Raw genomic sequence first — 27,044 nt, forward strand, 5'->3', positions numbered from 1 at the left:
GACCAGGCCCCTAGCGTCACTACTTTAGACCAGGCCCCTAGCGTCACTACTTTAGACCAGGCCCCTAGCCTGCATTACTTTAGACCAGGCCCCTAGCCTGCATTACTTTAGACCAGGCCCCTAGCGTCACTACTTTAGACCAGGCCCCTAGCCTGCATTACTTTAGACCAGGCCCCTAGCATCACTACTTTAGACCATGCCCCTAGCCTGCATTACTTTAGACCAGGCCCCTAGCCTGCATTACTTTAGACCAGGCCCCTAGCATCACTACTTTAGACCAGGCCCCTAGCCTGCATTACTTTAGACCAGGCCCCTAGCCTGCATTACTTTAGACCAGGCCCCTAGCCTGCATTACTTTAGACCAGGCCCCTAGCGTCACTACTTTAGACCAGGCCCCTAGCATCACTACTTTAGACCAGGCCCCTAGCATCACTACTTTAGACCAGGCCCCTAGCCTGCATTACTTTAGACCAGGCCCCTAGCATCACTACTTTAGACCAGGCCCCTAGCATCACTACTTTAGACCAGGCCCCTAGCATCACTACTTTAGACCAGGCCCCTAGCGTCACTACTTTAGACCAGGCCCCTAGCATCACTACTTTAGACCAGGCCCCTAGCGTCACTACTTTAGTCCAGGCCCCTAGCGTCACTACTTTAGACCAGGCCCCTAGCCTGCATTACTTTAGACCAGGCCCCTAGCGTCACTACTTTAGACCAGGCCCCTAGCCTGCATTACTTTAGACCAGGCCCCTAGCATCACTACTTTAGACCAGGCCCCTAGCCTGCATTACTTTAGACCAGGCCCCTAGCCTGCATTACTTTAGACCAGGCCCCTAGCATCACTACTTTAGACCAGGCCCCTAGCCTGCATTACTTTAGACCAGGCCCCTAGCGTCACTACTTTAGACCAGGCCCCTAGCATCACTACTTTAGACCAGGCCCCTAGCATCACTACTTTAGACCAGGCCCCTAGCATCACTACTTTAGACCAGGCCCCTAGCCTGCATTACTTTAGACCAGGCCCCTAGCATCACTACTTTAGACCAGGCCCCTAGCCTGCATTACTTTAGACCAGGCCCCTAGTATCACTACTTTAGACCAGGCCCCTAGCATCACTACTTTAGACCAGGCCCCTAGCCTGCATTACTTTAGACCAGGCCCCTAGCATCACTACTTTAGACCAGGCCCCTAGCGTCACTACTTTAGACCAGGCCCCTAGCATCACTACTTTAGACCAGGCCCCTAGCATCACTACTTTAGACCAGGCCCCTAGCATCACTACTTTAGACCAGGCCCCTAGCATCACTACTTTAGACCAGGCCCCTAGCCTGCATTACTTTAGACCAGGCCCCTAGCGTCACTACTTTAGACCAGGCCCCTAGCATCACTACTTTAGACCAGGCCCCTAGCCTGCATTACTTTAGACCAGGCCCCTAGCATCATTACTTTAGACCAGGCCCCTAGCCTGCATTACTTTAGACCAGGCCCCTAGCCTGCACTACTTTAGACCAGGCCCCTAGCATCACTACTTTAGACCAGGCCCCTAGCATCACTACTTTAGACCAGGCCCCTAGCCTGCATTACTTTAGACCAGGCCCCTAGCGTCACTACTTTAGACCAGGCCCCTAGCCTGCATTACTTTAGACCAGGCCCCTAGCATCATTACTTTAGACCAGGCCTTTAGCCTGCATTACTTTAGACCAGGCCCCTAGCCTGCATTACTTTAGACCAGGCCCCTAGCGTCACTACTTTAGACCAGGCCCCTAGCATCACTACTTTAGACCAGGCCCCTAGCATCACTACTTTAGACCAGGCCCCTAGCATCACTACTTTAGACCAGGCCCCTAGCATCACTACTTTAGACCAGGCCCCTAGCATCACTACTTTAGACCAGGCCCCTAGCCTGCATTACTTTAGACCAGGCCCCTAGTATCACTACTTTAGACCAGGCCCCTAGCATCACTACTTTAGACCAGGCCCCTAGCATCACTACTTTAGACCAGGCCCCTAGCATCACTACTTTAGACCAGGCCCCTAGCGTCACTACTTTAGACCAGGCCCCTAGCATCATTACTTTAGACCAGGCCCCTAGCCTGCATTACTTTAGACCAGGCCCCTAGTATCACTACTTTAGACCAGGCCCCTAGCATCACTACTTTAGACCAGGCCCCTAGCCTGCACTACTTTAGACCAGGCCCCTAGCATCACTACTTTAGACCAGGCCCCTAGCATCACTACTTTAGACCAGGCCCCTAGCATCACTACTTTAGACCAGGCCCCTAGCATCACTACTTTAGACCAGGCCCCTAGCGTCACTACTTTAGACCAGGCCCCTAGCGTCACTACTTTAGACCAGGCCCCTAGCGTCACTACTTTAGACCAGGCCCCTAGCGTCACTACTTTAGACCAGGCCCCTAGCCTGCATTACTTTAGACCAGGCCCCTAGCGTCACTACTTTAGACCAGGCCCCTAGCATCACTACTTTAGACCAGGCCCCTAGCATCACTACTTTAGACCAGGCCCCTAGCATCACTACTTTAGACCAGGCCCCTAGCATCACTACTTTAGACCAGGCCCCTAGCCTGCATTACTTTAGACCAGGCCCCTAGTATCACTACTTTAGACCAGGCCCCTAGCATCACTACTTTAGACCAGGCCCCTAGCCTGCATTACTTTAGACCAGGCCCCTAGCATCACTACTTTAGACCAGGCCCCTAGCGTCACTACTTTAGACCAGGCCCCTAGCATCATTACTTTAGACCAGGCCCCTAGCCTGCATTACTTTAGACCAGGCCCCTAGTATCACTACTTTAGACCAGGCCCCTAGCATCACTACTTTAGACCAGGCCCCTAGCCTGCATTACTTTAGACCAGGCCCCTAGCATCACTACTTTAGACCAGGCCCCTAGCCTGCATTACTTTAGAACAGGCCCCTAGCCAGCATTACTTTAGACCGGGCCCCTAGCATCACTACTTTAGACCAGGCCCCTAGCCTGCATTACTTTAGACCAGGCCCCTAGCATCACTACTTTAGACCAGGCCCCTAGCATCACTACTTTAGACCAGGCCCCTAACATCACTACTGTAGACCAGGTCTGACCCTCACAACATCACTACTGTAGACCAGGCCCCTAGCATCACTGCTTTAGACCAGGCCCCTAGCATCACTACTTTAGACCAGGCCCCTAGCATCACTACTTTAGACCAGGCCCCTAGCATCACTACTTTAGACCAGGCCCCTAGCATCACTACTTTAGACCAGGCCCCTAGCATCACTACTTTAGACCAGGCCCCTAGCATCACTACTTTAGACCAGGCCCCTAGCATCACTACTTTAGACCAGGCCCCTAGCATCACTACTTTAGACCAGGCCCCTAGCATCACTACTTTAGACCAGGCCCCTAGCATCACTACTTTAGACCAGGCCCCTAGCATCACTACTTTAGACCAGGCCCCTAGCATCACTACTTTAGACCAGGCCCCTAGCATCACTACTTTAGACCAGGCCCCTAGCATCACTACTTTAGACCAGGCCCCTAGCATCACTACTTTAGACCAGGCCCCTAGCATCACTACTTTAGACCAGGCCCCTAGCGTCACTACTTTAGACCAGGCCCCTAGCGTCACTACTTTAGACCAGGCCCCTAGCCTGCATTACTTTAGACCAGGCCCCTAGCGTCACTACTTTAGACCAGGCCCCTAGCCTGCATTACTTTAGACCAGGCCCCTAGCATCACTACTTTAGACCATGCCCCTAGCCTGCATTACTTTAGACCAGGCCCCTAGCCTGCATTACTTTAGACCAGGCCCCTAGCATCACTACTTTAGACCAGGCCCCTAGCCTGCATTACTTTAGACCAGGCCCCTAGCCTGCATTACTTTAGACCAGGCCCCTAGCCTGCATTACTTTAGACCAGGCCCCTAGCGTCACTACTTTAGACCAGGCCCCTAGCGTCACTACTTTAGACCAGGCCCCTAGCATCACTACTTTAGACCAGGCCCCTAGCATCACTACTTTAGACCAGGCCCCTAGCATCACTACTTTAGACCAGGCCCCTAGCATCACTACTTTAGACCAGGCCCCTAGCCTGCATTACTTTAGACCAGGCCCCTAGCATCACTACTTTAGACCAGGCCCCTAGCATCACTACTTTAGACCAGGCCCCTAGCATCACTACTTTAGACCAGGCCCCTAGCGTCACTACTTTAGACCAGGCCCCTAGCATCACTACTTTAGACCAGGCCCCTAGCGTCACTACTTTAGACCAGGCCCCTAGCGTCACTACTTTAGACCAGGCCCCTAGCGTCACTACTTTAGACCAGGCCCCTAGCCTGCATTACTTTAGACCAGGCCCCTAGCGTCACTACTTTAGACCAGGCCCCTAGCGTCACTACTTTAGACCAGGCCCCTAGCCTGCATTACTTTAGACCAGGCCCCTAGCGTCACTACTTTAGACCAGGCCCCTAGCCTGCATTACTTTAGACCAGGCCCCTAGCGTCACTACTTTAGACCAGGCCCCTAGCCTGCATTACTTTAGACCAGGCCCCTAGCCTGCATTACTTTAGACCAGGCCCCTAGCATCACTACTTTAGACCAGGCCCCTAGCCTGCATTACTTTAGACCAGGCCCCTAGCCTGCATTACTTTAGACCAGGCCCCTAGTATCACTACTTTAGACCAGGCCCCTAGCATCACTACTTTAGACCAGGCCCCTAGCCTGCATTACTTTAGACCAGGCCCCTAGCATCACTACTTTAGACCAGGCCCCTAGCATCACTACTTTAGACCAGGCCCCTAGCCTGCATTACTTTAGACCAGGCCCCTAGCATCACTACTTTAGACCAGGCCCCTAGCATCACTACTTTAGACCAGGCCCCTAACATCACTACTGTAGACCAGGCCCCTAGCATCACTGCTTTAGACCAGGCCCCTAGCATCACTACTTTAGACCAGGCCCCTAGCATCACTACTTTAGACCAGGCCCCTAGCATCACTACTTTAGACCAGGCCCCTAGCATCACTACTTTAGACCAGGCCCCTAGCATCACTACTTTAGACCAGGCCCCTAGCATCACTACTTTAGACCAGGCCCCTAGCATCACTACTTTAGACCAGGCCCCTAGCATCACTACTTTAGACCAGGCCCCTAGCATCACTACTTTAGACCAGGCCCCTAGCATCACTACTTTAGACCAGGCCCCTAGCATCACTACTTTAGACCAGGCCCCTAGCATCACTACTTTAGACCAGGCCCCTAGCATCACTACTTTAGACCAGGCCCCTAGCATCACTACTTTAGACCAGGCCCCTAGCATCACTACTTTAGACCAGGCCCCTAGCATCACTACTTTAGACCAGGCCCCTAGCGTCACTACTTTAGACCAGGCCCCTAGCGTCACTACTTTAGACCAGGCCCCTAGCGTCACTACTTTAGACCAGGCCCCTAGCGTCACTACTTTAGACCAGGCCCCTAGCCTGCATTACTTTAGACCAGGCCCCTAGCCTGCATTACTTTAGACCAGGCCCCTAGCCTGCATTACTTTAGACCAGGCCCCTAGCCTGCATTACTTTAGACCAGGCCCCTAGCATCACTACTGTAGACCAGGCCCCTAGCCTGCATTACTTTAGACCAGGCCCCTAGCCTGCATTACTTTAGACCAGGCCCCTAGCATCACTACTTTAGACCAGGCCCCTAGCCTGCATTACTTTAGACCAGGCCCCTAGCCTGCATTACTTTAGACCAGGCCCCTAGCCTGCATTACTTTAGACCAGGCCCCTAGCGTCACTACTTTAGACCAGGCCCCTAGCATCACTACTTTAGACCAGGCCCCTAGCATCACTACTTTAGACCAGGCCCCTAGCCTGCATTACTTTAGACCAGGCCCCTAGCATCACTACTTTAGACCAGGCCCCTAGCATCACTACTTTAGACCAGGCCCCTAGCATCACTACTTTAGACCAGGCCCCTAGCGTCACTACTTTAGACCAGGCCCCTAGCGTCACTACTTTAGACCAGGCCCCTAGCGTCACTACTTTAGACCAGGCCCCTAGCGTCACTACTTTAGACCAGGCCCCTAGCGTCACTACTTTAGAGCAGGCCCCTAGCATCACTACTTTAGACCAGGCCCCTAGCATCACTACTTTAGACCAGGCCCCTAGCCTGCATTACTTTAGACCAGGCCCCTAGCATCACTGCTTTAGACCAGGCCCCTAGCATCACTACTTTAGACCAGGCCCCTAGCCTGCATTACTTTAGACCAGGCCCCTAGCATCACTACTTTAGACCAGGCCCCTAGCATCACTACTTTAGACCAGGCCCCTAGCATCACTACTTTAGACCAGGCCCCTAGCATCACTACTTTAGACCAGGCCCCTAGCATCACTACTTTAGACCAGGCCCCTAGCCTGCATTACTTTAGACCAGGCCCCTAGCGTAACTACTTTAGACCAGGCCCCTAGCATCACTACTTTAGACCAGGCCCCTAGCCTGCATTACTTTAGACCAGGCCCCTAGCATCACTACTTTAGACCAGGCCCCTAGCCTGCATTACTTTAGACCAGGCCCCTAGCATCACTACTTTAGACCAGGCCCCTAGCCTGCATTACTTTAGACCAGGCCCCTAGCCTGCATTACTTTAGACCAGGCCCCTAGCCTGCATTACTTTAGACCAGGCCCCTAGCCTGCATTACTTTAGACCAGGCCCCTAGCCTGCATTACTTTAGACCAGGCCCCTAGCCTGCATTACTTTAGACCAGGCCCCTAGCCTGCATTACTTTAGACCAGGCCCCTAGCCTGCATTACTTTAGACCAGGCCCCTAGCCTGCATTACTTTAGACCAGGCCCCTAGCCTGCATTACTTTAGACCAGGCCCCTAGCCTGCATTACTTTAGACCAGGCCCCTAGCCTGCATTACTTTAGACCAGGCCCCTAGCCTGCATTACTTTAGACCAGGCCCCTAGCCTGCATTACTTTAGACCAGGCCCCTAGCCTGCATTACTTTAGAACATGCCCCTAGCGTCACTACTTTAGACCAGACCCCTAGCGTCACTACTTTAGACCAGGCCCCTAGCGTCACTACTTTAGACCAGGCCCCTAGCGTCACTACTTTAGACCAGGCCCCTAGCGTCACTACTTTAGACCAGGCCCCTAGCATCACTACTTTAGACCAGGCCCCTAGCATCACTACTTTAGACCAGGCCCCTAGCGTCACTACTTTAGACCAGGCCCCTAGCCTGCATTACTTTAGACCAGGCCCCTAGCATCACTACTTTAGACCAGGCCCCTAGCGTCACTACTTTAGACCAGGCCCCTAGCGTCACTACTTTAGACCAGGCCCCTAGCATCACTACTTTAGACCAGTTCCCTAGCATCACTACTTTAGGCCAGGCCCCTAGCCTGCATTACTTTAGACCAGGCCCCTGTCATCACTACCTTAGACCAGGCCCCTAGCGTCACTACTTTAGACCAGGCCCCTATCGTCACTACTTTAGACCAGGCCCCTAGCGTCACTACTTTAGACCAGGCCCCTAGCGTCATTACTTTAGACCAGGCCCCTAGCGTCACTACTTTAGACCAGGCCCCTAGCCTCACTACTTTAGACCAGGCCCCTAGCCTGCATTACTTTAGACCAGGCCCCTAGCCTGCATTACTTTAGACCAGGCCCCTAGCATCACTACTTTAGACCAGGCCCCTAGCATCACTGCGTTAGACCAGGCCCCTAGCCTGCATTACTTTAGACCAGGCCCCTAGCCTGCATTACTTTAGACCAGGCCCCTAGCATTACTACTTTAGACCAGGCCCCTAGCATCACTACTTTAGACCAGGCCCCTAGCATCACTACTTTAGACCAGGCCCCTAGCATCACTACTTTAGACCAGGCCCCTAGCATCACTACTTTAGACCAGGCCCCTAGCATCACTACTTTAGACCAGGCCCCTAGCATCACTACTTTAGACCAGGCCCCTAGCCTGCATTACTTTAGACCAGGCCCCTAGCATCACTACTTTAGACCAGGCCCCTAGCATCACTACTTTAGACCAGGCCCCTAGCATCATTACTTTAGACCAGGCCCCTAGCCTGCATTACTTTAGACCAGGCCCCTAGCCTGCATTACTTTTAGACCAGGCCCCTAGCGTCCCTACTTTAGACCAGGCCCCTAGCGTCCCTACTTTAGACCAGGCCCCTAGCATCACTACTTTAGACCAGGCCCCTAGCCTGCATTACTTTAGACCAGGACCCTAGCATCACTACTTTAGACCAGGCCCCTAGCCTGCATTACTTTAGACCAGGCCCCTAGCATCACTACTTTAGACCAGGCCCCTAGCCTGCATTACTTTAGACCAGGCCCCTAGCCTGCATTACTTTAGACCAGGCCCCTAGCCTGCATTACTTTAGACCAGGCCCCTAGCCTGCATTACTTTAGACCAGGCCCCTAGCCTGCATTACTTTAGACCAGGCCCCTAGCCTGCATTACTTTAGACCAGGCCCCTAGCCTGCATTACTTTAGACCAGGCCCCTAGCCTGCATTACTTTAGACCAGGCCCCTAGCCTGCATTACTTTAGACCAGGCCCCTAGCCTGCATTACTTTAGACCAGGCCCCTAGCCTGCATTACTTTAGACCAGGCCCCTAGCCTGCATTACTTTAGACCAGGTCCCTAGCCTGCATTACTTTAGAACATGCCCCTAGCGTCACTACTTTAGACCATGCCCCTAGCGTCACTACTTTAGACCAGACCCCTAGCGTCACTACTTTAGACCAGGCCCCTAGCGTCACTACTTTAGACCAGGCCCCTAGCGTCACTACTTTAGACCAGGCCCCTAGCGTCACTACTTTAGACCAGGCCCCTAGCGTCACTACTTTAGACCAGGCCCCTAGCATCACTACTTTAGACCAGGCCCCTAGCATCACTACTTTAGACCAGGCCCCTAGCATCACTACTTTAGACCAGGCCCCTAGCGTCACTACTTTAGACCAGGCCCCTAGCCTGCATTACTTTAGACCAGGCCCCTAGCGTCACTACTTTAGACCAGGCCCCTAGCGTCACTACTTTAGACCAGGCCCCTAGCGTCACTACTTTAGACCAGGCCCCTAGCATCACTACTTTAGACCAGTTCCCTAGCATCACTACTTTAGGCCAGGCCCCTAGCCTGCATTACTTTAGACCAGGCCCCTGTCATCACTACCTTAGACCAGGCCCCTAGCGTCACTACTTTAGACCAGGCCCCTATCGTCACTACTTTAGACCAGGCCCCTAGCGTCACTACTTTAGACCAGGCCCCTAGCGTCACTACTTTAGACCAGGCCCCTAGCGTCACTACTTTAGACCAGGCCCCTAGCGTCACTACTTTAGACCAGGCCCCTAGCATCACTACTTTAGACCAGGCCCCTAGCATCACTACTTTAGACCAGGCCCCTAGCATCACTACTTTAGACCAGGCCCCTAGCCTGCATTACTTTAGACCAGGACCCTAGCATCACTACTTTAGACCAGGCCCCTAGCATCACTACTTTAGACCAGGCCCCTAGCCTCACTACTTTAGACCAGGCCCCTAGCCTGCATTACTTTAGACCAGGCCCCTAGCCTGCATTACTTTAGACCAGGCCCCTAGCATCACTACTTTAGACCAGGCCCCTAGCATCACTGCTTTAGACCAGGCCCCTAGCCTGCATTACTTTAGACCAGGCCCCTAGCCTGCATTACTTTAGACCAGGCCCCTAGCATTACTACTTTAGACCAGGCCCCTAGCATCACTACTTTAGACCAGGCCCCTAGCATCACTACTTTAGACCAGGCCCCTAGCATCACTACTTTAGACCAGGCCCCTAGCATCACTACTTTAGACCAGGCCCCTAGCATCACTACTTTAGACCAGGCCCCTAGCCTGCATTACTTTAGACCAGGCCCCTAGCATCACTACTTTAGACCAGGCCCCTAGCATCACTACTTTAGACCAGGCCCCTAGCATCATTACTTTAGACCAGGCCCCTAGCCTGCATTACTTTAGACCAGGCCCCTAGCCTGCATTACTTTAGACCAGGCCCCTAACCTGCATTACTTTAGACCAGGCCCCTAGCATCACTACTTTAGACCAGGCCCCTAGCCTGCATTACTTTAGACCAGGCCCCTAGCGTCACTACTTTAGACCAGGCCCTTAGCGTCACTACTTTAGACCAGGCCCCTAGCCTGCATTACTTTAGACCAGAACCCTAGCCTGCATTACTTTAGACCAGGCCCCTAGCATCACTACTTTAGACCAGGCCCCTAGCCTGCATTACTTTTAGACCAGGCCCCTAGCGTCCCTACTTTAGACCAGGCCCCTAGCCTGCATTACTTTAGACCAGGCCCCTAACATCACTACTTTAGACCAGGCCCCTAGCATCACTGATTTAGACCAGGCCCCTAGCATCACTACTTTAGACCAGGCCCCTAGCATCACTACTTTAGACCAGGCCCCTAGCGTCACTACTTTAGACCAGGCCCCTAGCATCACTACTTTAGACCAGGCCCCTAGCGTCACTGCTTTAGACCAGGCCCCTAGCCTGCATTACTTTAGACCAGGCCCCTAGCCTGCATTACTTTAGACCAGGCCCCTAGCCTGCATTACTTTAGACCAGGCCCCTAGCTTTACTGCTTTTAGACCAGGCCCCTAGTTTGCATTACTTTAGATCAGGCCCCTGGCCTGCATTACTTTAGACCAGGCCCCTAGCATCACTACTTTAGACCAGGCCCCTAGCATCACTACTTTAGACCAGGCCCCTAGCATCACTACTTTAGACCAGGCCCTTAGCCTGCATTACTTTAGACCAGACCCCTAGCCTGCATTACTTTAGACCAGGCCCCTAGCCTGCATTTCTTTAGACCAGGCCCCTAGCCTGCATTTCTTTAGACCAGGCCCCTAGCATCACTACTTTAGACCAGGCCCCTAGCATCACTACTTTAGACCAGGCCCTTAGCCTGCATTATTTTAGACCAGGCCCCTAGCCTGCATTACTTTAGACCAGGCCCCTAGCATCACTACTTTAGACCAGGCCCCTAGCCTGCATTACTTTAGACCAGGCCCCTAGCCTGCATTACTTTAGACCAGGCCCCTAGCCTGCATTACTTTAGACCAGGCCCCTAGCCTGCATTACTTTAGACCAGGCCCCTAGCGTCACTACTTTAGACCAGACCCCTAGCCTGCATTACTTTAGACCAGACCCCTAGCCTGCATTACTTTAGACCAGACCCCTAGCCTGCATTACTTTAGACCAGGCCCCTAGCATCACTACTTTAGACCAGACCCCTAGCCTGCATTATTTTAGACCAGACCCCTAGCATCACTACTTTAGACGAGACCCCTAGCATCACTACTTTAGACCAGACCCCTAGCCTGCATTACTTTAGACCAGGCCCCTAGCATCACTACTTTAGACCAGACCCCTAGCGTCACTACTTTAGACCAGGCCCCTAGCCTGCATTACTTTAGACCAGGCCCCTAGCCTGCATTACTTTAGACCAGGCCCCTAGCATCACTACTTTAGACCAGGCCCCTAGCATCACTACTTTAGACCAGGCCCCTAGCCTGCATTACTTTAGACCAGGCCCCTAGCGTCACTACTTTAGACCAGGCCCCTAGCATCACTACTTTAGACCAGGCCCCTAGCCTGCATTACTTTAGACCAGGCCCCTAGCATCATTACTTTAGACCAGGCCCCTAGCCTGCATTACTTTAGACCAGGCCCCTAGCCTGCACTACTTTAGACCAGGCCCCTAGCATCACTACTTTAGACCAGGCCCCTAGCATCACTACTTTAGACCAGGCCCCTAGCATCACTACTTTAGACCAGGCCCCTAGCGTCACTACTTTAGACCAGGCCCCTAGCATCACTACTTTAGACCAGGCCCCTAGCGTCACTACTTTAGACCAGGCCCCTAGCATCACTACTTTAGACCAGGCCCCTAGCATCACTACTTTAGACCAGGCCCCTAGCATCACTACTTTAGACCAGGCCCCTAGCATCACTACTTTAGACCAGGCCCATAGCATCACTACTTTAGACCAGGCCCCTAGCATCACTACTTTAGACCAGGCCCCTAGCATCACTACTTTAGACCAGGCCCCTAGCATCACTACTTTAGACCAGGCCCTTAGCCTGCATTACTTTAGACCAGACCCCTAGCCTGCATTACTTTAGACCAGGCCCCTAGCCTGCATTTCTTTAGACCAGGCCCCTAGCCTGCATTTCTTTAGACCAGGCCCCTAGCATCACTACTTTAGACCAGGCCCCTAGCATCACTACTTTAGACCAGGCCCTTAGCCTGCATTATTTTAGACCAGGCCCCTAGCCTGCATTACTTTAGACCAGGCCCCTAGCATCACTACTTTAGACCAGGCCCCTAGCCTGCATTACTTTAGACCAGGCCCCTAGCCTGCATTACTTTAGACCAGGCCCCTAGCCTGCATTACTTTAGACCAGGCCCCTAGCCTGCATTACTTTAGACCAGGCCCCTAGCGTCACTACTTTAGACCAGACCCCTAGCCTGCATTACTTTAGACCAGACCCCTAGCCTGCATTACTTTAGACCAGACCCCTAGCCTGCATTACTTTAGACCAGGCCCCTAGCATCACTACTTTAGACCAGACCCCTAGCCTGCATTACTTTAGACCAGACCCCTAGCATCACTACTTTAGACCAGACCCCTAGCATCACTACTTTAGACCAGACCCCTAGCCTGCATTACTTTAGACCAGGCCCCTAGCATCACTACTTTAGACCAGACCCCTAGCGTCACTACTTTAGACCAGGCCCCTAGCCTGCATTACTTTAGACCAGGCCCCTAGCCTGCATTACTTTAGACCAGGCCCCTAGCATCACTACTTTAGACCAGGCCCCTAGCATCACTACTTTAGACCAGGCCCCTAGCCTGCATTACTTTAGACCAGGCCCCTAGCGTCACTACTTTAGACCAGGCCCCTAGCATCACTACTTTAGACCAGGCCCCTAGCCTGCATTACTTTAGACCAGGCCCCTAGCATCATTACTTTAGACCAGGCCCCTAGCCTGCATTACTTTAGACCAGGCCCCTAGCCTGCACTACTTTAGACCAGGCCCCTAGCATCACTACTTTAGACCAGGCCCCTAGCATCACTACTTTAGACCAGGCCCCTAGCATCACTACTTTAGACCAGGCCCCTAGCGTCACTACTTTAGACCAGGCCCCTAGCATCACTACTTTAGACCAGGCCCCTAGCGTCACTACTTTAGACCAGGCCCCTAGCATCACTACTTTAGACCAGGCCCCTAGCATCACTACTTTAGACCAGGCCCCTAGCATCACTACTTTAGACCAGGCCCCTAGCATCACTACTTTAGACCAGGCCCATAGCATCACTACTTTAGACCAGGCCCCTAGCATCACTACTTTAGACCAGGCCCCTAGCATCACTACTTTAGACCAGGCCCCTAGCATCACTACTTTAGACCAGGCCCTTAGCCTGCATTACTTTAGACCAGACCCCTAGCCTGCATTACTTTAGACCAGGCCCCTAGCCTGCATTTCTTTAGACCAGGCCCCTAGCCTGCATTTCTTTAGACCAGGCCCCTAGCATCACTACTTTAGACCAGGCCCCTAGCATCACTACTTTAGACCAGGCCCTTAGCCTGCATTATTTTAGACCAGGCCCCTAGCCTGCATTACTTTAGACCAGGCCCCTAGCATCACTACTTTTGACCAGGCCCCTAGCCTGCATTACTTTAGACCAGGCCCCTAGCCTGCATTACTTTAGACCAGGCCCCTAGCCTGCATTACTTTAGACCAGGCCCCTAGCCTGCATTACTTTAGACCAGGCCCCTAGCGTCACTACTTTAGACCAGACCCCTAGCCTGCATTACTTTAGACCAGACCCCTAGCCTGCATTACTTTAGACCAGACCCCTAGCCTGCATTACTTTAGACCAGGCCCCTAGCATCACTACTTTAGACCAGACCCCTAGCCTGCATTACTTTAGACCAGACCCCTAGCATCACTACTTTAGACCAGACCCCTAGCATCACTACTTTAGACCAGACCCCTAGCCTGCATTACTTTAGACCAGGCCCCTAGCATCACTACTTTAGACCAGACCCCTAGCGTCACTACTTTAGACCAGGCCCCTAGCCTGCATTACTTTAGACCAGGCCCCTAGCCTGCATTACTTTAGACCAGGCCCCTAGCCTGCATTACTTTAGACCAGGCCCATAGCGTCACTACTTTAGACCAGGCCCCTAGCATCACTACTTTAGACCAGGCCCCTAGCATCACTACTTTAGACCAGGCCCCTAGCCTGCATTACTTTAGACCAGGCCCCTAGCCTGCATTACTTTAGACCAGGCCCCTAGCATCACTACTTTAGACCAGGCCCCTAGCATCACTACTTTAGACCAGGCCCCTAGCATCACTACTTTAGACCAGGCCCCTAGCATCACTACTTTAGACCAGGCCCCTAGCGTCACTACTTTAGACCAGGCCCCTAGCGTCACTACTTTAGACCAGGCCCCTAGCGTCACTACTTTAGACCAGGCCCCTAGCGTCACTACTTTAGACCAGGCCCCTAGCGTCACTACTTTAGACCAGGCCCCTAGCGTCACTACTTTAGACCAGGCCCCTAGCATCACTACTTTAGACCAGGCCCCTAGCATCACTACTTTAGACCAGGCCCCTAGCATCACTACTTTAGACCAGGCCCCTAGCATCACTACTTTAGACCAGGCCCCTAGCCTGCATTACTTTAGACCAGGCCCCTAGCCTGCATTACTTTAGACCAGGCCCCTAGCCTGCATTACTTTAGACCAGGTCCTAGCATCACTACTTTAGACCAGGCCCCTAGCCTGCATTACTTTAGACCAGGCCCCTAGCCTGCATTACTTTAGACCAGGCCCCTAGCCTGCATTACTTTAGACCAGGCCCCTAGCCTGCATTACTTTAGACCAGGCCCCTAGCCTGCATTACTTTAGACCAGGCCCCTAGCCTGCATTACTTTAGACCAGGCCCCTAGCATCACTACTTTAGACCAGGCCCCTAGCATCACTACTTTAGACCAGGCCCCTAGCATCACTACTTTATACCAGGCCCCTAGCATCACTACTTTAGACCAGGCCCCTAGCATCACTACTTTAGACCAGGCCCCTAGCATCACTACTTTAGACCAGGCCCCTAGCATCACTACTTTAGACCAGGCCCCTAGCATCACTACTTTAGACCAGACCCCTAGCATCACTACTTTAGACCAGACCCCTAGCATCACTACTTTAGACCAGGCCCCTAGCCTGCATTACTTTAGACCAGGCCCCTAGTATCACTACTTTAGACCAGGCCCCTAGCATCACTACTTTAGACCAGGCCCCTAGCCTGCATTACTTTAGACCAGGCCCCTAGCATCACTACTTTAGACCAGGCCCCTAGCATCACTACTTTAGACCAGGCCCCTAGCCTGCATTACTTTAGACCAGGCCCCTAGCCTGCATTACTTTAGACCAGGCCCCTAGCCTGCATTACTTTAGACCAGGCCCCTAGCCTGCATTACTTTAGACCAGGCCCCTAGCCTGCATTACTTTAGACCAGGCCCCTAGCGTCACTACTTTATACCAGGCCCCTAGCGTCACTACTTTAGACCAGGCCCCTAGCGTCACTACTTTAGACCAGGCCCCTAGCATCACTACTTTAGACCAGGCCCCTAGCATCACTACTTTAGACCAGGCCCTTAGCATCACTACTTTAGACCAGGCCCCTAGCATCACTACTTTAGACCAGGCCCCTAGCATCACTACTTTAGACCAGGCCCCTAGCATCACTACTTTAGACCAGGCCCCTAGCATCACTACTTTAGACCAGGCCCCTAGCCTCTATTACTTTAGACCAGGCCCCTAGTATCACTACTTTAGACCAGGCCCCTAGCATCACTACTTTAGACCAGGCCCCTAGCCTGCATTACTTTAGACCAGGCCCCTAGCATCACTACTTTAGACCAGGCCCCTAGCCTGCATTACTTTAGACCAGGCCCCTAGCCTGCATTACTTTAGACCAGGCCCCTAGCCTGCATTACTTTAGACCAGGCCCCTAGCGTCACTACTTTAGACCAGGCCCCTAGCGTCACTACTTTAGACCAGGCCCCTAGCATCACTACTTTGGACCAGGCCCCTAGCCTGCATTACTTTAGACCAGGCCCCTAGCATCACTACTTTAGACCAGGCCCCTAGCCTGCATTACTTTAGACCAGGCCCCTAGCCTGCATTACTTTAGACCAGGCCCCTAGCCTGCATTACTTTAGACCAGGCCCCTAGCGTCACTACTTTAGACCAGGCCCCTAGCCTCTATTACTTTAGACCAGGCCCCTAGTATCACTACTTTAGACCAGGCCCCTAGCATCACTACTTTAGACCAGGCCCCTAGCCTGCATTACTTTAGACCAGGCCCCTAGCATCACTACTTTAGACCAGGCCCCTAGCCTGCATTACTTTAGACCCGGCCCCTAGCCTGCATTACTTTAGACCAGGCCCCTAGCCTGCATTACTTTAGACCAGGCCCCTAGCGTCACTACTTTAGACCAGGCCCCTAGCGTCACTACTTTAGACCAGGCCCCTAGCATCACTACTTTGGACCAGGCCCCTAGCCTGCATTACTTTAGACCAGGCCCCTAGCATCACTACTTTAGACCAGGCCCCTAGCCTGCATTACTTTAGACCAGGCCCCTAGCCTGCATTACTTTAGACCAGGCCCCTAGCCTGCATTACTTTAGACCAGGCCCCTAGCGTCACTACTTTAGACCAGGCCCCTAGCGTCACTACTTTAGACCAGGCCCCTAGCGTCACTACTTTAGACCAGGCCCCTAGCCTGCATTACTTTAGACCAGGCCCCTAGCATTACTACTTTAGACCAGGCCCCTAGCGTCACTACTTTAGACCAGGCCCCTAGCGTCACTACTTTAGACCAGGCCCCTAGCGTCACTACTTTAGACCAGGCCCCTAGCGTCACTACTTTAGACCAGGCCCCTAGCGTCACTACTTTAGACCAGGCCCCTAGCGTCACTACTTTAGACCAGGCCCCTAGCATCACTACTTTAGACCAGGCCCCTAGCCTGCATTACTTTAGACCAGGCCCCTAGCCTGCATTACTTTAGACCAGGCCCCTAGCCTGCATTACTTTAGACCAGGCCCCTAGCATCACTACTTTAGACCAGGCCCCTAGCCTGTATTACTTTAGACCAGGCCCCTAGCCTGCATTACTTTAGACCAGGCCCCTAGCCTGCATTACTTTAGACCAGGCCCCTAGCCTGCATTACTTTAGACCAGGCCCCTAGCCTGCATTACTTTAGACCAGGCCCCTAGCCTGCATTACTTTAGACCAGGCCCCTAGCATCACTACTTTAGACCAGGCCCCTAGCCTGCATTACTTTAGACCAGGCCCCTAGCCTGCATTACTTTAGACCAGGCCCCTAGCCTGCATTACTTTAGACCAGGCCCCTAGCCTGCATTACTTTAGACCAGGCCCCTAGCATCACTACTTTGAACCAGACCCCTAGCATCACTACTTTAGACCAGGCCCCTAGCCTGCATTACTTTAGACCAGGTCCCTAGCATCACTACTTTAGACCAGGCCCCTAGCATCACTACTTTAGACCAAGCCCCTAGCGTCACTACTTTAGACCAGGCCCCTAGCATCACTACTTTAGACCAGGCCCCTAGCATCACTACTTTAGACCAGGCCCCTAGCATCACTACTTTAGACCAGGCCCCTAGCGTCACTACTTTAGACCAGGCCCCTAGCCTGCATTACTTTAGACCAGGCTCCTAGCATCACTACTTTAGACCAGGCCCCTAGCATCACTACTTTAGACCAGGCCCCTAGCGTCACTACTTTAGACCAGGCCCCTAGCCTGCATTACTTTAGACCAGGCCCCTAGCCTGCATTACTTTAGACCAGGCCCCTAGCATCACTACTTTAGACCAGACCCCTAGCATCACTACTTTAGACCAGACCCCTAGCATCACTACTTTAGACCATGCCCCTAGCCTGCATTACTTTAGACCATGCCCCTAGCATCACTACTTTAGACCAGGCCCCTAGCATCACTACTTTAGACCAGGCCCCTAGCATCACTACTTTAGACCAGGCCCCTAGCATCACTACTTTAGACCAGGCCCCTAGCCTGCATTACATTAGACCAGGCCCCTAGCATCACTACTTTAGACCAGGCCCCTAGCCTGCATTACATTAGACCAGGCCCCTAGCATCACTACTTTAGACCAGGCCCCTAGCCTGCATTACTTTAGACCAGGCCCCTAGCCTGCATTACTTTAGACCAGGCCCCTAGCATCACTACTTTAGACCAGGCCCCTAGCCTGCATTACTTTAGACCAGGCCCCTAGCATCACTACTTTAGACCAGGCCCCTAGCATCACTACTTTAGACCAGGCCCCTAGCATCACTACTTTAGACCAGGCCCTTAGCCTGCATTACTTTAGACCAGGCCCCTAGCATCACTACTTTAGACCAGGCCCCTAGCATCACTACTTTAGACCAGGCCCCTAGCATCACTACTTTAGACCAGGCCCCTAGCATCACTACTTTAGACCAGGCCCCTAGCATCACTATTTTAGACCAGGCCCCTAGCATCACTACTTTAGACCAGGCCCCTAGCATCACTACTTTAGACCAGGCCCCTAGCATCACTACTTTAGACCAGGCCCCTAGCGTCACTACTTTAGACCAGGCCCCTAGCATCACTACTTTAGACCAGGCCCCTAGCATCACTACTTTAGACCAGACCCCTAGCATCACTACTTTAGACCAGGCCCCTAGCATCACTACTTTAGACCAGGCCCCTAGCCTGCATTACTTTAGACCAGGCCCCTAGCATCACTACTTTAGACCAGGCCCCTAGCCTGCATTACTTTAGACCAGGCCCCTAGCCTGCATTACTTTAGACCAGGCCCCTAGCCTGCATTACTTTAGACCAGGCCCCTAGCCTGCATTACTTTAGACCAGGCCCCTAGCGTCACTACTTTAGACCAGGCCCCTAGCGTCACTACTTTAGACCAGGCCCCTAGCATCCCTACTTTAGACCAGGCCCCTAGCGTCACTACTTTAGACCAGGCCCCTAGCGTCACTACTTTAGACCAGGCCCCTAGCGTCACTACTTTAGACCAGGCCCCTAGCGTCACTACTTTAGACCAGGCCCCTAGCATCACTACTTTAGACCAGGCCCCTAGCATCACTACTTTAGACCAGGCCCCTAGCCTGCATTACTTTAGACCAGGCCCCTAGCCTGCATTACTTTAGACCAGGCCCCTAGCATCACTACTTTAGACCAGGCCCCTAGCGTCACTACTTTAGACCAGGCCCCTAGCATCACTACTTTAGACCAGGCCCCTAGCATCACTACTTTAGACCAGGCCCCTAGCCTGCATTACTTTAGACCAGGCCCCTAGCCTGCATTACTTTAGACCAGGCCCCTAGCCTGCATTACTTTAGACCAGGCCCCTAGCCTGCATTACTTTAGACCAGGCCCCTAGCATCACTACTTTAGACCAGGCCCCTAGCCTGCATTACTTTAGACCAGGCCCCTAGCCTGCATTACTTTAGACCAGGCCCCTAGCCTGCATTACTTTAGACCAGGCCCCTAGCCTGCATTACTTTAGACCAGGCCCCTAGCATCACTACTTTAGACCAGGCCCCTAGCCTGCATTACTTTAGACCAGGCCCCTAGCCTGCATTACTTTAGACCAGGCCCCTAGCCTGCATTACTTTAGACCAGGCCCCTAGCCTGCATTACTTTAGACCAGAACCCTAGGATCACTACTTTAGACCAGGCCCCTAGCATCACTACTTTAGACCAGGCCCCTAGCATCACTACTTTAGACCAGGCCCCTAGCATCACTACTTTAGACCAGACCCCTAGCATCACTACTTTAGACCAGACCCCTAGCATCACTACTTTAGACCAGGCCCCTAGCCTGCATTACTTTAGACCAGGCCCCTAGCCTGCATTACTTTAGACCAGGCCCCTAGCCTCACTACTTTAGACCAGGCCCCTAGCCTCACTACTTTAGACCAGGCCCCTAGCCTCACTACTTTAGACCAGGCCCCTAGCCTCACTACTTTAGACCAGGCCCCTAGCGTCACTACTTCAGACCAGGCCCCTAGCGTCACTACTTTAGACCAGGCCCCTAGCGTCACTACTTTAGACCAGGCCCCTAGCGTCACTACTTTAGACCAGGCCCCTAGCGTCACTACTTTAGACCAGGCCCCTAGCGTCACTACTTTAGACCAGGCCCCTAGCCTGCATTACTTTAGACCAGGCCCCTAGCCTGCATTACTTTAGACCAGGCCCCTAGCCTGCATTACTTTAGACCAGGCCCCTAGCCTGCATTACTTTAGACCAGGCCCCTAGCCTGCATTACTTTAGACCAGGCCCCTAGCCTGCATTACTTTAGACCAGGCCCCTAGCCTGCATTACTTTAGACCAGGCCCCTAGCCTGCATTACTTTAGACCAGGCCCCTAGCCTGCATTACTTTAGACCAGGCCCCTAGCCTGCATTACTTTAGACCAGGCCCCTAGCCTGCATTACTTTAGACCAGGCCCCTAGCCTGCATTACTTTAGACCAGGCCCCTAGCATCACTACTTTAGACCAGACCCCTAGCATCACTACTTTAGACCAGGCCCCGAGCCTGCATTACTTTAGACCAGGCCCCTAGCATCACTACTTTAGACCAGGCCCCTAGCATCACTACTTTAGACCAAGCCCCTAGCGTCACTACTTTAGACCAGGCCCCTAGCATCACTACTTTAGACCAGGCCCCTAGCATCACTACTTTAGACCAGGCCCCTAGCGTCACTACTTTAGACCAGGCCCCTAGCCTGCATTACTTTAGACCAGGCTCCTAGCATCACTACTTTAGATCAGGCCCCTAGCATCACTACTTTAGACCAGGCCCCTAGCGTCACTACTTTAGACCAGGCCCCTAGCCTGCATTACTTTAGACCAGGCCCCTAGCCTGCATTACTTTAGACCAGGCCCCTAGCATCACTACTTTAGACCAGGCCCCTAGCATCACTACTTTAGACCAGGCCCCTAGCATCACTATTTTAGACCAGGCCCCTAGCATCACTACTTTAGACCAGGCCCCTAGCATCACTACTTTAGACCAGGCCCCTAGCGTCACTACTTTAGACCAGGCCCCTAGCGTCACTACTTTAGACCAGGCCCCTAGCATCACTACTTTAGACCAGGCCCCTAGCATCACTACTTTAGACCAGACCCCTAGCATCACTACTTTAGACCAGGCCCCTAGCATCACTACTTTAGACCAGGCCCCTAGCCTGCATTACTTTAGACCAGGCCCCTAGCATCACTACTTTAGACCAGGCCCCTAGCCTGCATTACTTTAGACCAGGCCCCTAGCCTGCATTACTTTAGACCAGGCCCCTAGCCTGCATTACTTTAGACCAGGCCCCTAGCCTGCATTACTTTAGACCAGGCCCCTAGCCTGCATTACTTTAGACCAGGCCCCTAGCGTCACTACTTTAGACCAGGCCCCTAGCGTCACTACTTTAGACCAGGCCCCTAGCATCCCTACTTTAGACCAGGCCCCTAGCGTCACTACTTTAGACCAGGCCCCTAGCGTCACTACTTTAGACCAGGCCCCTAGCGTCACTACTTTAGACCAGGCCCCTAGCGTCACTACTTTAGACCAGGCCCCTAGCATCACTACTTTAGACCAGGCCCCTAGCATCACTATTTTAGACCAGGCCCCTAGCATCACTACTTTAGACCAGGCCCCTAGCATCACTACTTTAGACCAGGCCCCTAGCGTCACTACTTTAGACCAGGCCCCTAGCATCACTACTTTAGACCAGGCCCCTAGCATCACTACTTTAGACCAGACCCCTAGCATCACTACTTTAGACCAGGCCCCTAGCATCACTACTTTAGACCAGGCCCCTAGCCTGCATTACTTTAGACCAGGCCCCTAGCATCACTACTTTAGACCAGGCCCCTAGCCTGCATTACTTTAGACCAGGCCCCTAGCCTGCATTACTTTAGACCAGGCCCCTAGCCTGCATTACTTTAGACCAGGCCCCTAGCCTGCATTACTTTAGACCAGGCCCCTAGCCTGCATTACTTTAGACCAGGCCCCTAGCGTCACTACTTTAGACCAGGCCCCTAGCGTCACTACTTTAGACCAGGCCCCTAGCATCCCTACTTTAGACCAGGCCCCTAGCGTCACTACTTTAGACCAGGCCCCTAGCGTCACTACTTTAGACCAGGCCCCTAGCGTCACTACTTTAGACCAGGCCCCTAGCGTCACTACTTTAGACCAGGCCCCTAGCATCACTACTTTAGACCAGGCCCCTAGCATCACTACTTTAGACCAGGCCCCTAGCCTGCATTACTTTAGACCAGGCCCCTAGCCTGCATTACTTTAGACCAGGCCCCTAGCATCACTACTTTAGACCAGGCCCCTAGCGTCACTACTTTAGACCAGGCCCCTAGCGTCACTACTTTAGACCAGGCCCCTAGCATCACTACTTTAGACCAGGCCCCTAGCCTGCATTACTTTAGACGAGGCCCCTAGCCTGCATTACTTTAGACCAGGCCCCTAGCATCACTACTTTAGACCAGGCCCCTAGCCTGCATTACTTTAGACCAGGCCCCTAGCCTGCATTACTTTAGACCAGGCCCCTAGCCTGCATTACTTTAGACCAGGCCCCTAGCCTGCATTACTTTAGACCAGGCCCCTAGCCTGCATTACTTTAGACCAGGCCCCTAGCCTGCATTACTTTAGACCAGGCCCCTAGCATCACTACTTTAGACCAGGCCCCTAGCCTGCATTACTTTAGACCAGGCCCCTAGCCTGCATTACTTTAGACCAGGCCCCTAGCCTGCATTACTTTAGACCAGGCCCCTAGGATCACTACTTTAGACCAGGCCCCTAGCATCACTACTTTAGACCAGGCCCCTAGCATCACTACTTTAGACCAGGCCCCTAGCATCACTACTTTAGACCAGACCCCTAGCATCACTACTTTAGACCAGGCCCCTAGCCTGCATTACTTTAGACCAGGCCCCTAGCCTCACTACTTTAGACCAGGCCCCTAGCCTCACTACTTTAGACCAGGCCCCTAGCCTCACTACTTTAGACCAGGCCCCTAGCGTCACTACTTTAGACCAGGCCCCTAGCGTCACTACTTTAGACCAGGCCCCTAGCGTCACTACTTTAGACCAGGCCCCTAGCGTCACTACTTTAGACCAGGCCCCTAGCGTCACTACTTTAGACCAGGCCCCTAGCGTCACTACTTTAGACCAGGCCCCTAGCCTGCATTACTTTAGACCAGGCCCCTAGCCTGCATTACTTTAGACCAGGCCCCTAGCCTGCATTACTTTAGACCAGGCCCCTAGCCTGCATTACTTTAGACCAGGCCCCTAGCCTGCATTACTTTAGACCAGGCCCCTAGCCTGCATTACTTTAGACCAGGCCCCTAGCCTGCATTACTTTAGACCAGGCCCCTAGCCTGCATTACTTTAGACCAGGCCCCTAGCCTGCATTACTTTAGACCAGGCCCCTAGCCTGCATTACTTTAGACCAGGCCCCTAGCCTGCATTACTTTAGACCAGGCCCCTAGCATCACTACTTTAGACCAGACCCCTAGCATCACTACTTTAGGCCAGGCCCCTAGCCTGCATTACTTTAGACCAGGCCCCTAGCATCACTACTTTAGACCAGGCCCCTAGCGTCACTACTTTAGACCAAGCCCCTAGCGTCACTACTTTAGACCAGGCCCCTAGCGTCACTACTTTAGACCAGGCCCCTAGCATCACTACTTTAGACCAGGCCCCTAGCATCACTACTTTAGACCAGGCCCCTAGCGTCACTACTTTAGACCAGGCCCCTAGCCTGCATTACTTTAGACCAGGCTCCTAGCATCACTACTTTAGACCAGGCCCCTAGCATCACTACTTTAGACCAGGCCCCTAGCGTCACTACTTTAGACCAGGCCCCTAGCCTGCATTACTTTAGACCAGGCCCCTAGCCTGCATTACTTTAGACCAGGCCCCTAGCATCACTACTTTAGACCAGACCCCTAGCATCACTACTTTAGACCAGACCCCTAGCATCACTACTTTAGACCAGGCCCCTAGCCTGCATTACTTTAGACCATGCCCCTAGCATCACTACTTTAGACCAGGCCCCTAGCATCACTACTTTAGACCAGGCCCCTAGCATCACTACTTTAGACCAGGCCCCTAGCATCACTACTTTAGACCAGGCCCCTAGCCTGCATTACATTAGACCAGGCCCCTAGCATCACTACTTTAGACCAGGCCCCTAGCCTGCATTACTTTAGACCAGGCCCCTAGCCTGCATTACTTTAGACCAGGCCCCTAGCCTGCATTACTTTAGACCAGGCCCCTAGCATCACTACTTTAGACCAGGCCCCTAGCATCACTACTTTAGACCAGGCCCCTAGCATCACTACTTTAGACCAGGCCCTTAGCCTGCATTACTTTAGACCAGGCCCCTAGCATCACTACTTTAGACCAGGCCCCTAGCATCACTCCTTTAGACCAGGCCCCTAGCATCACTCCTTTAGACCAGGCCCCTAGCATCACTACTTTAGACCAGGCCCCTAGCATCACTATTTTAGACCAGGCCCCTAGCATCACTACTTTAGACCAGGCCCCTAGCATCACTACTTTAGACCAGGCCCCTAGCCTGCATTACTTTAGACCAGGCCCCTAGCATCACTACTTTAGACCAGGCCCCTAGACTCACTACTTTAGACCAGGCCCCTAGCATCACTACTTTAGACCAGGCCCCTAGCATCACTACTTTAGACCAGGCCCCTAGCATCACTACTTTAGACCAGGCCCCTAGCATCACTACTTTAGACCAGGCCCCTAGCATCACTACTTTAGACCAGACCCCTAGCATCACTACTTTAGACCAGACCGCTAGCATCACTACTTTAGACCAGACCCCTAGCATCACTACTTTAGACCAGGCCCCTAGCCTGCATTACTTTAGACCAGGCCCCTAGCCTCACTACTTTAGACCAGGCCCCTAGCCTCACTACTTTAGACCAGGCCCCTAGCGTCACTACTTTAGACCAGGCCCCTAGCGTCACTACTTTAGACCAGGCCCCTAGCGTCACTACTTTAGACCAGGCCCCTAGCGTCACTACTTTAGACCAGGCCCCTAGCGTCACTACTTTAGACCAGGCCCCTAGCGTCACTACTTTAGACCAGGCCCCTAGCGTCACTACTTTAGACCAGGCCCCTAGCGTCACTACTTTAGACCAGGCCCCTAGCGTCACTACTTTAGACCAGGCCCCTAGCGTCACTACTTTAGACCAGGCCCCTAGCGTCACTACTTTAGACCAGGCCCCTAGCGTCACTACTTTAGACCAGGCCCCTAGCGTCACTACTTTAGACCAGGCCCCTAGCGTCACTACTTTAGACCAGGCCCCTAGCGTCACTACTTTAGACCAGGCCCCTAGCCTGCATTACTTTAGACCAGGCCCCTAGCCTGCATTACTTTAGACCAGGCCCCTAGCCTCACTACTTTAGACCAGGCCCCTAGCGTCACTACTTTAGACCAGGCCCCTAGCGTCACTACTTTAGACCAGGCCCCTAGCGTCACTACTTTAGACCAGGCCCCTAGCGTCACTACTTTAGACCAGGCCCCTAGCGTCACTACTTTAGACCAGGCCCCTAGCGTCACTACTTTAGACCAGGCCCCTAGCGTCACTACTTTAGACCAGGCCCCTAGCGTCACTACTTTAGACCAGGCCCCTAGCGTCACTACTTTAGACCAGGCCCCTAGCGTCACTACTTTAGACCAGGCCCCTAGCGTCACTACTTTAGACCAGGCCCCTAGCGTCACTACTTTAGACCAGGCCCCTAGCGTCACTACTTTAGACCAGGCCCCTAGCGTCACTACTTTAGACCAGGCCCCTAGCGTCACTACTTTAGACCAGGCCCCTAGCGTCACTACTTTAGACCAGGCCCCTAGCGTCACTACTTTAGACCAGGCCCCTAGCGTCACTACTTTAGACCAGGCCCCTAGCGTCACTACTTTAGACCAGGCCCCTAGCGTCACTACTTTAGACCAGACCCCTAGCATCACTACTTTAGACCATGCCCCTAGCCTGCATTACTTTAGACCAGGCCCCTAGCATCACTACTTTAGACCAGGCCCCTAGCATCACTACTTTAGACCAGGCCCCTAGCATCACTACTTTAGACCAGGCCCCTAGCATCACTACTTTAGACCAGGCCCCTAGCCTGCATCACTACTTTAGACCAGGCCCCTAGCCTGCATTACATTAGACCAGGCCCCTTGCATCACTACTTTAGACCAGTTCCCTAGCCTGCATTACTTTAGACCAGGCCCCTAGCCTGCATTACTTTAGACCTGGCCCCTAGCCTGCATTACTTTAGACCAGGCCCCTAGCATCACTACTTTAGACCAGGCCCCTAGCATCACTACTTTAGACCAGGCCCCTAGCATCACTACTTTAGACCAGGCCCTTAGCCTGCATTACTTTAGACCAGGCCCCTAGCATCACTACTTTAGACCAGGCCCCTATTATCACTACTTTAGACCAGGCCCCTAGCATCACTACTTTAGACCAGGCCCCTAGCATCACTACTTTAGACCAGGCCCCTAGCATCACTACTTTAGACCAGGCCCCTAGCATCACTACTTTAGACCAGGCCCCTAGCATCACTACTTTAGACCAGGCCCCTAGCATCACTACTTTAGACCAGGCCCCTAGCATCACTACTTTAGACCAGGCCCCTAGCATCACTACTTTAGACCAGGCCCCTAGCATCACTACTTTAGACCAGGCCCCTAGCATCACTACTTTAGACCAGGCCCCTAGCATCACTACTTTAGACCAGTCCCCTAGCATCACTACTTTAGACCAGGCCCCTAGCATCACTACTTTAGACCAGACCCCTAGCATCACTACTTTAGACCAGGCCCCTAGCCTGCATTACTTTAGACCAGGCCCC

This window comes from Salvelinus fontinalis, chromosome 25, assembly GCF_029448725.1.
Source record: "Salvelinus fontinalis isolate EN_2023a chromosome 25, ASM2944872v1, whole genome shotgun sequence".
NCBI lineage: Eukaryota > Metazoa > Chordata > Actinopteri > Salmoniformes > Salmonidae > Salvelinus > Salvelinus fontinalis.